We start from the raw sequence: 16,156 nt of genomic DNA on the forward strand, positions 1-16,156 counted from the left end.
TTGCTGTCTGTAAACAAAGCTGTCGTTTTGTACGCAAACGAAGCCTTCCCATCTTTGTCATGACTCAAATAGTGATAATAAGTCGGGGGAGGTTGAAAAATATCTATTTTTTAAATTATTTGTTCTACCTTATCTCTCGGCATAGGGGCGCATGACTTTCCACGCGAAGCGACTTTTACCTCACCACCCCCCCTGCTTAGGGGTTCCCGACTTCCACGCGAAACGACTCCCATCCCACCTGCCCCCCTGCTTGGGGGCGCACGATGTCCACGCGAAATATGTAATACGATCGGCATAAGCTTCTAGTTTATCAATTGTGTTTTAAAAGAAAATTTTTTTTGACCTTCCCCGACTTATTATCACTATTTGAGTTATAACAAATATTATTATCAATATTGCAGCCGAAAAATGTCGTAATTCGGAAAAAGGCCTATTCTGCATAATTATCTCAGAAACGAGTGAAATATTACAATAATCAAATCTTTTGCATCAAAATTAAAAATTAATTTATAGCATCAGTCAAGACTTTATTTATCCATTAAAAAAAAGAGTTATTTTAATATGGCCAAAACATTAGCTAATTCAACTAAATAGGATTCTCAGTGTGTCACTAAAAGTATCTATGTTACCGTAGAAAATCCCTCTAGAGATGTTACATAAATATGTCCAATTGTTAGGGTGTATGCTTTCAGAGAATTTTGCATCACAAATAAAAGCAATTTTTGTATTGATAATGGAGCTATATACCACATTGTATTATACCTAAAAACAAAAAAAATTAGATTTTGTATTGTTTGTAACAGTCATTACTGCTTATAACTGTGCACTGAAATTATAAAAAAGCTACAAATCTTTACTCATTTTAAAAGTTTAACGAATATTACAAATATAAAAATTCGGTAAATATTCACTTTAGGGGAGACCTCTCCGGTGAACTTGACCTTGACGTATTTTGTCAAGGTAATGACCCTGAATGACCTCCAACAGGTTTTAGTCGTCGCTCGTTGTCCGTTAAAAAGTTAGTAATAAAAAAATTTGAAAAAATAACGCCTTATTTCTACTATATATAATATTAAAAAATATTCTATACCCCTCCTTGCTTACGTAATGGTCTTCTACGCGAAGGGAGTTCCACCTCACCACTCTTTTTGCGTAAAAATAAATTTTTATTACAAAAATGAAAATAAGAGGAATAATCTCCAATGGCCTTCATCTTGAGGAACGTTATCCAGGACATGAGCCTGAACAACATTCAGAAGGTTTCAGCCATCAGTCAGACAACTTGCGTAATTCTAATGCCGACTGTACAGTATAACCTTCGAGCCTTATAACTCGAAAAATATTTCATCAAAAAATATTTTATTATAGCGTTTTGAAAAGCTCTCAAAGTAAGCTATAAGAAAGTATAATGAAAAATAGGGAGTTCCATTTAAAAAAATAGATGTGATCTTAACCTGGCCTTGGCGACGCCACTCAAGGTCAAATAAATGATACCTTCTTATATTCCCCTCCGAACCATACGACTTTTATCTGAAACATTTTTTCGTATCTTTCATATTTTCCGAGATATTCGGCCCATTTGATATTTTCACCCTGTATATATACATACATATATAGTATATATACATATAGTTGAGGCGCTATTTAACTACAAATTTATAGTTACTGATGTGACTTTTTTCTCTGAGTGTAGGATTCTTTCTCTCATTACATGAAATAATTTGTGATCGAATATTTATGTAAACATCATCCTAGAATAACAATGATTCCATAAATATCATTAATTTAATAAGAAATAATAGATTATTTAATACATTCAATCCAATGAAGTGAATTCCTGGGACAAAAAAAAATTTTTTTTGTCGATTTTTATATACTTATTCCCAACTTTATATAATCGATACATTATCAGGAGACACGATAGTAAATCGTAAGCCAAACGCATAAAAATCACTCCCCCTCCCCCATTTGGACGTAGACGGTCTACCATTTCCGAGATATTTCAATATTAAAGTGGATAAGGGCATTTCCTTTAGAGTTTATTAGATAACAATTACCAAGAAAAGTCACTTGTTTTTTCCTTATAATTTAATTTTTAACTTTATGATTATTTGTGTTAGATATAAATAGATTAGAAATTGATGAAAAATCATTGATTGAAAAAAATATCATACAATATGGACACTGAATTTGATTGAAGAAACTAATTTGTTTAGTCGATTTATAATTGAATTTGTACTTTATACGGTACTTACGCGGCATTAAATATTTCTGCGTAATGATCAATAACTGATTGTCCAACAAAATTAGTTACAAACATGACTATAAAATGACATACTACTATACCGATGCACAACGTTATTTCGGAAAACCCATTTGACAATATTAATGCATTAAGTAACTATAAAAATATATTATATTATTATTTATATGTTTCAATTTATACATGTATAAGGTACGAATTCATATCTATAAAAATTGAACTGAATATAAAACGTAAAAAATTTACTGTATGTATTACATACAAAAGCATTACTTACTCGAAAAAGACTGCAACTTAAAGATATTACGCTTAATATCACTAAAGCGAAATACCATTTGTTTACAATATTTAAATAAGATGTGGAAAACCTTCAATAACAAAGAAAAATCTAATTCATACATTTGAGTTCAAATATGTGAGGGCATTAAATAATATGCTTTTTTAAATTAAAATCAATGTTCGCATGTATAGGTAATAGATCATAAATGCTAAAAGAGTTATATAAAGACTAACTGAGCAGATTTTCTATGAATTTGAACAGCACGAATAATTTTCTGATACATCACATATGTTTTTCGATAAGCAGGTATTTGAAGTGTATGTTTAGTCACAGTATTTTCGATAATGTTACTGCAAACAATTTACACGTAATTAACAACTCAAGATAGATTATTTTTTGCATAAAATTAAACGATACGCTTACCTAGCGATTTTAAAAGTTGCGCAACAATGCCTGAAAAATCCCAACGATAATGTTCCAATTGCAAGTACTGTTAACACTCCAATTAGCATTGTTATGATTTCATGTATTAAATAAATATAAAAATACTGTTCCTGGTCAATAAAAAATTCGAAGTCCACCTTTATTTTACGTGGCCGAGATTTATTCATCGGTATGACAGCGTCAAGGACAATTGGTGTTAATTCAATGGTTACTAACGAAAACATACTAAATGCGGTGCAAACTGGAAACGTAAAAAATAATAAGACAAGCATACAACTTTACTTAATTATCATCATTAAAGTATCTAAAAAAGAGGGGTATACCGGGTATCCCATTTTAAAGGATCCATGAAAATATCTTAGAAACGCTGCGTTAATTCGAAAAATATTTCAGACGAAAGTTTTGTGACTTTGAGGGGGACATAAGATGGTATCATTGGTTTGACTTTAGATGGCGTTGTCAAGATAAGGGTCACTTAAAATTTTTTAAATGGAACCCCCCATTTTTCATTACATATTCTTTTGGCTCGAGGGATAAGCCACAACACTATAATTAAGTTCATTTTCATTAAGTACTTTTCGAATTATAAGGCTTGCAAGTTACAGCATCGCCGGCATTAGCATTACCCAAGGTGTCCGACCGACGGCTATAACCTCTTGAATGTTGTACAGGATCATGACCTGGATAATATTTGTCAAGATCAAGGTCAATGAAAGTTGTTCCTCTTATTTTCATTTTTGCACTAAAAATTCATTGATCTTGACAAATGTTATTTAGGTCATTATCCTGAACAACATTCAAGAGATTTTACCTTGAGTCACGCTAATGATGACGACTATAATTTTCAAGCCTTATAACGCGCAAAGTACTTAATTAAAAAATATTTTATTATAGTGTTTTGAAAAGCTCTCGATGTAAGCTACAAAATATGTAATGGAAAATGGGGGATTCCATTTAAAAAATTCAAAGTGACTTTGCCCTGATATTGACAAAGCCATCCAAGGTCAAACAAATGGCACCATCTTATGTTCCCCTCGAAGTAAAAAAACATTTATTTAAAATATTTTTTGATTTAACGCAGTGTTTCCGATATATTTCAGTGGATTCTTTAAAATGAGACACCCTGTATATTGAAAATTATGTTTATACTAATAAATTAAATAAACCAAAATATTTATAATTATATTTATAATTTATATATTTATAGTTATATTTATAATTTATTTTATAATTTACTTACAACTTAGAATTATCGATACAAGGCGATTTTCAATGGCGTATTTTTTTAATATTCTAATTTCACTTTCATCTTCGAATGAATTCCAGTCCAATTTTATTTGTTTTAACAAATATTTCATCTGTTATTTGAATAATTATTTCTTCCAAAATTTCCTTTTATTTGCCGGAATTATTCATGGTGGTAAATAAACTTCGCCATAAATGTAAAATTGCAAGGAATACTTACTTCTTTAGTATTAAAATAACAAGAATTATAAGTTATAGTACAGAACATGGTCATGAGAATACATGGAAGTTCTTTAAAAATAAATTCCAAGTTGCATGTTGTTCTTAAGAAAGTCGTAAACTGTAACACACAAATATGATACAACATACGAATTTAGAATCACTCAAAGAAGCGTTAGTGTAAGAAAAAAAGGACCGAGAAATACCTGGGACAAAAGAATGAAATAATATGCGCCAAGGAAAAACACTTTTTGAACTTGCATAATAATCGACGTTTGATAAGGCCACAAACCAATCGCTGTCAACATAATTCGATAAATGTTGTAGTAACGTTCACCAGAAAAAACCATCTTACTTAGCAGACAGAATAAGTTTGCGAATAAAAATATCGCGGGTATATTCTGAATAATATCATATCAGGAAGCGTACTGAACATTTTTTTATTTTCAGTAAAACATTTCATGTAGGAAAAAAAATATGTGGCATGATATAATTTAGTAAGTTTCTATAATTGCGCAGTTAGAGAATAAAAAGTGCTATAATTCCATCAATAGTCGTTTTTAATGTAACATGTAATTTGAAATAATGATACATTACGTTACATAAAATTATTTCCCGACAATTGTCAGTGTTATAAGAAAATATACATCTTATTTCGTTCTTATAGTTTGGACCAGCGCAGTTCGGTGTAACTTATTATTAGTGCGAGAGTTCACAATGTGACAAACTCCATTGGAAAAACAAATTCTATGTTAAAGCGATTGAAGATACCTTATAGTGTAAAACATTAGATATTTAGCATTTCAAAAGCAATATTATGCTTTCATAACAAGTTATATGTGTCATACGCATGTATTGATATTTGGTATTGGTTTTTTTAACGTAACTCGTAGTTGTAGGTTGACTAAAATGTTGTGCGTTGACCTACTTAAATTTCCATCTCATAAACAATTCAACAGATACTTTAAAACTCAAATGAAACATCCTTGATAGAAATTTAGATAAAGAGCAAGTATTGCCAATGCGTAGCTGCCATAATAAAAAGAACAAGGTTATCTTAACGAATAAAAATAATTTTATTTTGTTATTACTTTTCATTTTTCTAGTTCAATTTATATTTACTGTTTCGCAGATCTATATTCTGTCTTTTTAACTACATTTAGTTGATGAAAAACGCATCGCATCGCCGGCAAGATTTTAACCCACGATCTCTAGAACGGTAGCCTAATACATTTACGCTGAGCTAATCGCACGCTTATGATGGAGTCATTGCCAACCTTCTACTGTAACCATTGTTAATTTCATACCTCTGTAGACAGTTTAATATTATTTATATTTGAGATTACATGGAAACGAAATAATACCCTGGTATTTATTAACTTAGTTAGGAAATGATAATGACAAAGCGATTGTCCTCAGTTTCGAAACATCGTCTGACATTACAGTAGTTTTTTTTCGACGAGTAATAATTGTTGATAGAGAATTAAAGCTGCCGTTGGACTTATTTGGGTTGGAATAAGACCTTCAATAAGAATACCCTTGTAAAAAAATTAAACCTACTATTAATTGGGTTGGACACTTAGGTTTTTTTCGAGGAGCACGTATATTTTAAGCGCCCTTTTTTATCTTTTTTAAAAAGGTAAGTTTGTTAATCAAAATGCACTGCAGTTCTCCGTATGTGCCCCATGAACGTACCAAACGTTTAAATTTTATTTATTACTTTACTTTGCATAGTATAAAAGAATGTTCTAATGTAAGACATACTGTAGATCTTTTTTAAAATATCACTCTCGATGATAATAGCGATTTCAGTAAATTCAGTAATTTTAATAAAGTAAACAATATATGTATTATTTCATCATTATTTTGTAAATTATATGTGAAATCTTCATAATATAAGCCTCTTATAAGTCAATTTTAAGAATGCATTTTAGAAATTTCTATTTTATAATATTGATATTTCTAAATGTAACATAAAGAGGCGAATGTAAAATTGCACAGAAAGAAGTCATACGTGCAATTAAAATATTTATTATATTTAAAATTAAAAATTAGCGTTTCATAAGATATTGTAATTAAATTCGTGGACTTTTACGAAATCACAATAATAGAAGGTTTAATAAGATGATGCTTGACATGCAGTAAACAATTATAGTATTTTTAATGCAAACATACACAGTACCTTAAATACACACATAAGTTATAATATTTTTTATAATTACGTATTTTGCCATTTTTAGTTGATGCGCCCTACGGAATTTGTCTTATGACATTGTATGTGCATTAGGATTGCGAATAAGTATCTCAATGATGCCATATCGCTATTGTAGAATCCGAATTATTGTTAAATAAGATAATGATGTGGTTAAAAGCTATAGTAGTATATCTCCTTTTTACATTTCTAATTAAAAAAATGAAATTAATTCTTTAGACAGAGAAGCTTCTTTTAATAAGAGATTGATATCGGAGATGGTTCACATAAAACGACAAATGCATGGGCTAAACAAACAAAATGACACAGAATCTCTGCCAGAATCATATCTAAACATTATCCAATTTCTTTCCCCCTCTTAACATTGACCTTCGTTCCCTTCCTATTATCTTTCCTATTTCCTTGTTTCCTTTTTGTCATAACGTCGCTTGACATCGTCGAGTATAAAGGTTACATCCAATCGTATTATGGCTTACCTTTTATTATATATAACTTTGTTAATTGAGTTTCCTCTTGGCGTCTAACTTACATCATTGAGACATTTTAAGGTATATATTTTTTTGTTTATTTGCATTTTAATTTAATTTACTATAAATGAACATTGATAATTTAAACTATAACGCAATGTTGATTTAATATTTATTTGTGAGATTGTAGAATTATGAAAAGTGAGATGAGATCTCCTTTGTTATTTTTACATATGGACCGCACATTATGAGTACAACCGAACTTTTTACTGAATATGATAATTTGACTAAATTTTCCGACAATTTATGTAAGAGTGTTTGTTATTTTACATTGAAAATGACCCGATCGGTGTCGAAACGTTTGTATATATACGATTATTAAATATCTAACAGTATAATTGGCTCGTTGCCCTTCTTTTATTTATTGAAATTAATTCTAGTTCTTATAGTTATATAATCGAATTGTACATTTAAATTTTGTGAATTGTGCAAAATTATATTATACAAAAATCATATTTTTAATAAAAAATCTTTTCGTAACTTTTGTTTTTAAGTGATTTACATCTTCTTGATTGTTATATACATATATATTATTATGGCAAAATCTTTCTGTGATGTCACGAACATATTACAGAGAATTGATTTAACATTTTTTTTGTACGATGCAATAAAATAGTATAATAGTATTTATTGCGATGTGTGTGTGTGTGACAATGGAGCAATATACTACAATACATCTGCATCTGAAGAATTTAAAAGGTAGAATGAATTTTGCATACGTGTTAAATATAAAATTGGTTTATTATTATTAATTTTATATGTTTTTATATAGAATTCGACAAAAAGGAGAGAGAGAGAGAGAGAGAGAGAGAGAGAGAGAGAGAGAGAGAGAGAGAGAGAGAGTGCTATAACATGACAACGACGATTCTAATTTAGATATTTCAATATTTTTATTTGTGCATTTCAAGATTTATAGTTTCATTTTTATGTGTCTTTAAATTCTGTTAAATTTTACTACTTGTTAAAATGAAAAAAAATTTTACAATTAGAATTTAGAAATATACTAAATTACATGTACTTTATACATATATATATATATACTATATATATAAATAAAAGAAGTGGAGTATTTTCAATTAAATGTATGTCGAAAATGCTCGCGAAAACATTTACGTTATGAGATACAGTTTAATAAATTTTATTTGTTGATTCAGTGTTCTCTTAAATAAATTACATCATTATTTATTACTGATATATAATTTCCGTTTGCATGTATTATATGTCAAGTGCTAAAAATAAAACTTATTTTTGGCATTAATGCTAATATTAAGATAAACGTCCCAGTGATCGGACATGTAAATATGAACATATACACAAAACTTTATTTGTTTATATTATTATTAATCTCAAATGTTTTTTAAATAATCTTTACGTACAATTGAATTATAATGTTGTAACAGCAAAAACATTTGAGATTAATAATTATTTTAAGATAAATATTGTGTGTGAGTGTCCGGACATAGGTACTTGTCTAATCATTGGGACTATCACGTTCACCTCACAGCGTATGTTTAAATTTTGTATAATAGTAAGACGTTTATGTTTTGTTTAAATAAATAATTGCATACCTAGAAATCCTTAATTATCTTCACTAATCAAGACGTGCAAGTATCACTACGTTCAAAGTTCTATATCCAATTAAAACTTTTGTTTTGTATTATTTCATTGTCGTGGTATATATTACAGTAAAGTAGGATATTGCTGTAGTTATAAGCTAAAAAAAAATTTAATCTTTATATTTCAAATGTTAAATTTTAATTATTACAAACAGTGTTATGTAAAATTGGGTTTTTAAATACTCATTAAATACAATAAATACATTCTCTAAGAAAAAAAAGCTAAAATAAATTTTGTTTCATAGACAATTAGTTTGTTGCACTGAAAATCTCATTTAGTAAAGTCAACTAATCTTTTGGTTAAATTTGGCAAACAAATCTTTGATTGTTTAATGCAATAAAATAATTTAGTTAAAGAAAAAAATTTGGTTATTGTAACATTTTAAGTACTTATGTTATTAGAAACGAGTGAAATATTACAATAACTAAATTTTTTGATTGAATTAAAAATTAATTTATTGCATCAATCAAGAATTTATTTGCACATATTAAAAAAAAAGTTGCTTTAATATGGAGAAAACATTAGTTAATTCAATTAAATAGGATTCTTAGTGATCACTGAAAATATTTATATTACCGTAGAAAATCCCTCTAGAGATGTTACATAAATATGTCCAATTGTAAGAGTGTAAGCTTTCAAAGAATTTTGCATCACAAATAAAAGCAATTTTTGCATTGATAATGGAGCTAAATACCACATTGTGTTATACCTAAAAACAATAAAGAAGTAAATTTTGCATTATTTATAACAGTCATTTTTGCCTATAATTGTGCATTCAAATTATAAAAAGCTTCAATTTTTACTTATTAAAAGTGTAATGAATACTACAACTATACAAAGATTCAAATACTAAATAATTTTAAACGAAATTTAGATCGATAAGAATAAATCAAATGAGAAAAAAAAATTCTATTTTAGATCAAAGCAGACGTAATGCTTGATGTTCATATGCAAATGTGCTGCGAATATTCTATAAAATTTTGTCAATACATATTTCAATTCTATAAACTACATGCCAATTCCGTTTATCGAATACGAAACGCAATTATTAACTGATGTAGGAAATAACATTACAAATTACGTTAATCGTTAAATTAAAAATGATGCTAATAAGCATCTTAAAATAAAGGACTTATTGCGAAAAATATCATCTCAGTAGAGTAGTCGAAACTAAAGAGATCTCTTCATATAAGCGTTTTATAAATTCGATTACCGCATGTGGAGTTATTAGCTATAACAATAAAATAAAAATATATAATTGTTTATACATGTCTCTTTTTTAAGGAGATCAAATATTTATGTAAACATTATCCTAAAATAACAATGATACTATAAATGTTATTAATTTAATATAAAAGAATAGATTATTTAATACATTATTCAATTCACTGAAGTGAATCCCTGGGAGCTAGGTCAATTTTTATATACTCCTAACTCAATATAATGGATACAGTATGACAATTTATATCACGCAGAGACACTTGTATTTTCCTTATATAATAATTTAATTTTTAACTTTATGATTATTTTTAGATTAGATTTATTAAGATATAATAGACTAGAAATTGATGAAAAATATCATTGATTGAAAAAACATATCATACGATATGGACATTGAATTTGTCGAAAAAATTAATTTGTTTCATTCATTTATAATTGAATTTGTACTTTATACGGTACTTACGCGGCATTAAATATTTCTGCGTAATGATCAATAACTGATTGTCCAACAAAATTAGTTACAAACATGACTATAAAATGACATACTACTATACCGATGCACAACGTTATTTCGGAAAACCCATTTGACAATATTAATGCATTAAGTAACTATAAAAACATATTACATTATTATTCATATGTTTCAATTTACATACAAGGTACAAATTTATATCTATGAAAATTTAACTAAATGTAAAACGTAAAAAAAGTATTACATATAAAAGCATTACTTACTCGAAAAAGATTGCAACTTAAAGACATTACGCTGATTATCACTAGAGCGAAATACCATTTGTTCATAATATTCAAAAAGAATGTGGAAAACCTTCAATAACAACGAAAAATCTAATTCATACCTTTGAGTCCAAATATATAAGCGTTCAATAATATGCTTTTTTAAATTAAAATCAACGTTCATCATTTATAAATAATAAATCATAAATGATAAAAGATTAAATTAAATAATGACTAACCGAGCAGATTTTCTATGAATATGAACAGCACGAATAATTTTTTGATACATCACATGTGTTTTCCGATAAGAGATTTGAAGTGTATGTTTAGTCACTGTATTTTCGATAATGTTACTGCAAGCAATTTGCACATAATCAACAATTCAAGATACATTATTTATTGCGCAAAATTAACAGATACGCTTACCTAGCGATTTTAAAAGTTGCGCAACAATGCCTAAAAAATGCTAATGATAATGTTCCGGTTGCAAGTACTGTAAACATTTCAATCATTATTAATACGATTTCCTGTATTAAATAAATATAAAAATACTGTTCCTTGTCAATAAAAAGTTCGAAGTCCATCTTTATTTTACGTGGTCGAGATTTATTCATCGGTATGATAGTGTCAAGGACAATTGGTGTTAATTCAATAATTACAATCAAAAACATAGCGAATGCAACTATAACTGGAAACGTTAAGATTAATAAAATAACATACTTTGGTTAATTACCATAAATAAACAATGTCAAACATAGGGATATGCATATGTATAATTATACTTACAATTTATTATATAATTTACTTACAACTTAGAATTAATGATACAAGGCGATTTTCAATGGCGTATTTCTCTAATATTCTAATTTCACTTTCATCTTTGATTGAATTCCAGTCCAACTGTATTTGTTTTAACAAATATTTCATCTATTATTTAAATAATTATTTCTTCTAAAATTACACTTACTTGCAGAAGTTAAAATTCTCGGCGGTAAAAAGACTTCGCCATGAATATAAAATTGCGCAAGAAATACTTACTTCTTTAGAATTAAAATAACAAGAGTTATAAGTTATAATACCAAATAACGTCATAAAAATATATGAAAGTTCTCTAAAAATAAATTCCAAGTTGCACGTTGTTGTTAAGAAAGTTGTAAACTGTAACACAAATATGATACAATGTACCAAATTTATGTAATAAAGAATCATTCAAAGAAGCGTTATGTGTAAGAAAAAAAAGACTGAGAAATACCTGGCATAAAAGAATGAAATAGTATGCACTAAGGAAAAATACTGTTTGCACTTGCATAATAATCGGCGTTTGATAAGGCCACAAACCAATCGCTGTCAACATAATCCGATAAACATTGTAATAACGTTCGCCAGAAAATACCATCTTACTTAGTAGACGGAATATATGCGAATGGAAATATCGCGGAATTGCTGAATAACATCGTACTAAATTTTTTTATTTTCCACAAAATTTTTGTAGCAGGAAAATACGAGGCAGTTTATGTAATTTAATAATTTCCTATAATTACGCAGCGAGAACAAAAAGTGCTATAATTCCAACAATTTGAAATAATAGTACATTAAAAAGTATTACTTTTGCTGAAATTATCAATATTATAAGAAAATATACATCTCATTTCATGCTTATAGTCTGAACCGGCGCAGTTCAGCGTAACTTAGCGGGATAGCGCAGTTCATAGTGTGACAAATTTCAGTGAACAGATCAATTCTATCTAGAATTAATTGAATATACCTAATAGTGCAAGATATTAATCACTTATACCTGATCGAAAACAACCTTCTCTGCTGAACGGTATATTATGCGCATTATACGCATATATTTTATGTGATTGAAGTTTAGAGAGTTCGTGGAGCAAAAATTAAAAATAAACTCAAATTAAACAGGCAGACAATTGACAATTTCTCGTGTGTACCATACGTGTAACAAAAAATTTCCTATGTTTCGTCCTGCATCTAATTGTAAGACCGTTCAAGATAGAAAAAAAAATAATTCGTTTAGATCCTGTACCAGGAAGTGCTTCGAATAAAGAAAAACTCCATTTTACAAGTATTCAAAATAAGATTGTTCGAAAATATATGAAAAAAACTAAAAATAATGCCATGATAAAAAGTGCAATCAAAATAAAATAAAAAAAAGAACAAAAAATTAAGTCACGGAAAGAAATAAAATTAATGCAATATTTTTACGTAAAATTATGTTGTTATTATAAATGTATCAAAAGAAAGATGTTCAAAAAACATAATTAAAAAATCAAAAATAATGGCATGAAAAACAAAATACAAGACTCCGAAGAAACGTTCTAGGGATGTCTTTAGGATGTAGACATCCCAAGGACAAACGTAGGAAATTTTCGATTTATCAATTTTGACATTGTATTTAGTGACTTAAAAAAACAATTAAGTTTAAATAAACAAAATTGGAAGCTGTTTGGTAAATTGACATTAATCTGATTCACAGATTTTCTGCAATAGACCCTATACGTTTAACAATAAATAACTTGTTAACCATAATGAACACAAAAAATTACTTTTGAAGATAGAAAGTCCTAACAATATACTAAATTTTGGTTACAGGAACACCTCTCCGCCGCATTTATATTTCGTAGTTACAATATGACAAGTACGTGAAAATAGTCCTTTTTACAATTATAACTGCAAATTTCTCAAAATTGTGACGTGATAGAACAATTCTACCACCAAATTCGATTCAGCTAAATTCGGATTCAATCAAAAAATTATGGGAAATATCTAGTCTCATTTTGGTGTTTTTTTTTTATTGAACTGTGTTATTAATTTTTTTCTTATCCATAATTATAAAACAGGGCAGAAAAATATGATGGTATAAATTGTATTAGAAGAAGCTTTTGTACATCACTTTGGTTTCAATCTTTTAGACACAACGCTTGTATGTAAATAGAACGGATTGAACTGTACCGAAAAGTAGATTAATTTTGTATTTTTCGCAATAACTAATAAGAAATAAATTATTAAATATTACAGAATGAACATATATACATCTAGTTTATCACCAAATGCAAGAATGTGGCGAGATACGACCGCTCAGTGCGAGGAGTTTTCTTTCGGTGCTCGTACGTAGAGAATCTTTAATAAGAGTTTGGATGTATGACAGCCAGTTTTGATTGGTTAGCCATTTTTCAACAACTACTAAGAGAGACATAATGTAGAAAAGAAATAAAAAAAAGATAGAATAGAAAGATAGAACAGAAAGAGAAAGAAACAGTGATTGTACGTCCTTCTTTTTCGCGATGATTTTTCTGAAATTAGACACCTTGCGAAACTCGCGTCTAGACTGTTATTAGAGAGTCTTTAATACGAATCATGGTTTATCCTGTTAAACATTTACTGTTGTATGACTTCTGTTTGCATATATTATATGTCATGTGCAAAAAACTAAAATTATTTTTGTCATGTTAATGATACTAATAATACAGCATATATTTAAATTTTATATACAATATAAAATTTGTGATTTTTTTGAGAAAATAAATACGTACCTAGAAATTCGTCATAGTCGTCTGTTACTAATATATCTACAACTACATTTAAGGTTCTATAGTCAATTACAAATTTTTATTTCCTCGTCATGGTATATATTACAGTGAAGTATGATACTGCTGTAGTTACAAGCTAAAAGAAAATAGTTTAATCTTTACACCACAATCATTAATCGCAAATATTTCATTGTTATAAATATCGTTTGTAATATTACTGTTTTCTTAAATGTACATTAAATAAAATATTAAGTACAAAAAAGACAAGATAAATTTTTTTCTAGACAATTAGTTCACTATAAAGTATTTATTACTGTAGAAAATCCCTCTAGAGATGCTACATAAATATAACCAACTTTTAGGGTGTGAGTTTTCATAGAATATTGCATCACAAATAGAAGCAATTTTTGTATTGATAATGGAGCTAAATACCACATTGTATTGTACCTAAAAATTTACAAAATGTTAGATTTAACATTATTTATAAGTTATTTTTTATTATGCTTGAGCATTTAAATTATAGGTAGCTAATGTTTTTTGCATTTTGAAAGTGAATTTACAAGTATTGTGTACCTATATATAAAGTGTGTATTTGACATCCAAGACATTTAAAGTCTCTACATTGATAAAGTATCGCAATGGAATGTTTAATTTTTTGCATCAAAATGGCGTATAGTGCACAAATTCGTCTACGCATTAGGTGCAGTTTTTAACTCGTACCAAATTTTCCATGCATCTTCGTCAAACTAAACGTATACCTTACATAAAGTTCTTTTTTTTCAGTGGTTGCACATCCCACGCAACAATCGACGTCTTGTTCGTCATACATGGACGTACCGAGTATGTCTTCAAAGATATCCAGTAGACGTCTTTTGTACGTACAATGTACCACCCCCCCAAAGACGTCTAATACATAAAGACTACTCTCAAGGCATCATCTTACTATCATTTTATCAAAAAAAGAATAAAATTTTTTCACTAAGAAATCTAAAAATCTCATCATGCGCATTTTATCCTATATTCAATGAGGTTTTTTTAAATACGAGTAATTCAACTTCATTGTGTCCTTTTAGTGGCGATGTCGCACACTACTTGAAAATTGAACATATCGACGACGTACCTTGGACATCACGTACCCTAAAATCTCTGTGTAAATAATTTTAATATGGGATGTCCAAATAGCGTCCTTGGGATGTATTTTATACATTTAACATACAGCGACATAAACATTTCCAGACATACTTCGGACCTCCGAAAACGTCGAATTGTTGCTTGGGATGTGAATTTCGGTCTTTTGAACTGTGCATGTACTTTCATGAACTTTTATGTACTGAAATCTCGATGACAAATATATAAACCCGCATTAAAATAAGGAATACATAAATTAAATATGCACATGTTTCTTTGTTCGTAAATAAACTGATTACAGATAAATTAAATGATTTACATAATTTCCATAATTATTTTTAATAATTGATTTACATCAGAGGTGCCAAAGGGTTTACGAACTATTGTCGTATCGTGACCAATTGCTAATACCAACATTTTGCGAAACTTGCCGTTCACTTCATTAAGGCAAGAAGCGCGCTCATACAGTGATGAAGTAAATAGTAAGGTTCACAAAACGTTGGAATTAGCAATGGATCGTGACACAACCTGCAAATCCTTTAGCACTCTGAAGAAGATACCACTGAAAGTCTTAAAAATATAATTGATTTATATACTTATTTATTTATTTTCCCTCGCCAAATAAATACGAGATGCGAACATTGAATATTTGTCGAAAAAAATCAATTTTTTTTTATTCACACATCATTGGAAATTAATTTTTATATAATACATACGTGG

The 16,156-nt window shown here is 28.5% G+C and overlaps 1 long non-coding RNA gene across 1 annotated transcript in view; it reads left to right on the forward strand.

Moving 5' to 3' along the window:
• The window catches only part of LOC108721122 (uncharacterized), a 13,605-nt gene extending 10,005 nt beyond the window's left edge, over positions 1-3,600 (forward strand). The window contains exon 3 of the long non-coding RNA XR_001936554.1: positions 3,526-3,600. This is a non-coding gene — a long non-coding RNA (uncharacterized lncRNA). The remainder of the gene's footprint in view (positions 1-3,525) is intronic.
• The last annotated feature ends 12,556 nt before the right edge of the window (positions 3,601-16,156 follow it).

Source organism: Mycetomoellerius zeteki, unplaced genomic scaffold (genome assembly GCF_001594055.1).
Source record: "Mycetomoellerius zeteki isolate Tzet28-1 unplaced genomic scaffold, Tzet1.0 scaffold161, whole genome shotgun sequence".
In the NCBI taxonomy this organism is placed as follows: Eukaryota; Metazoa; Arthropoda; class Insecta; order Hymenoptera; family Formicidae; genus Mycetomoellerius; species Mycetomoellerius zeteki.